The sequence below is a fragment of the Brassica oleracea genome, chromosome C2 (assembly GCF_000695525.1).
Source record: "Brassica oleracea var. oleracea cultivar TO1000 chromosome C2, BOL, whole genome shotgun sequence".
NCBI lineage: Eukaryota > Viridiplantae > Streptophyta > Magnoliopsida > Brassicales > Brassicaceae > Brassica > Brassica oleracea.
In genome coordinates, this window is record NC_027749.1 from 44,662,755 (window position 1) to 44,663,260 (window position 506).

Below are 506 nucleotides of genomic sequence, written 5' to 3' on the forward strand. Positions count from 1 at the left end.
AGGAAGCTTCTAATGTCCTTAACCGTCTTTGGTGGAGATAATCCAATCATCACTTCGATCTTTGCCTTGTCTACCTCAATCCCCTTTTCTGAAATCTTGTGTCCAAGCACAATCCCTTACTTAACCATGAAGTGACATTTCTCCCAATTCAGCATAAGGTTTGTCTCTTCACATCTCTTGAGGACCCTGCTAAGATTGGACAAACAAGCAGAAAACGAAGATCCGTAGACAGAGAAGTCATCCATAAATACCTCCACAACATCCTCTATAAGATCAGAGAAAATAGACATCATGCACCTTTGGAAGGTGGCTGGAGCATTACATAGCCCAAATGGCATCCTTCGATAAGCAAAGGTACCATAAGGGCATGTGAAAGTCATTTTCTCTTGATCATTTGGATGTATGGGGATTTGGAAGAACCCTGAATACCCATCAAGAAAACAATAATAGGGATGCTTTGCAAGTCTCTCTAGCATTTGATCAATGAATTGCAATGGAAAATGATA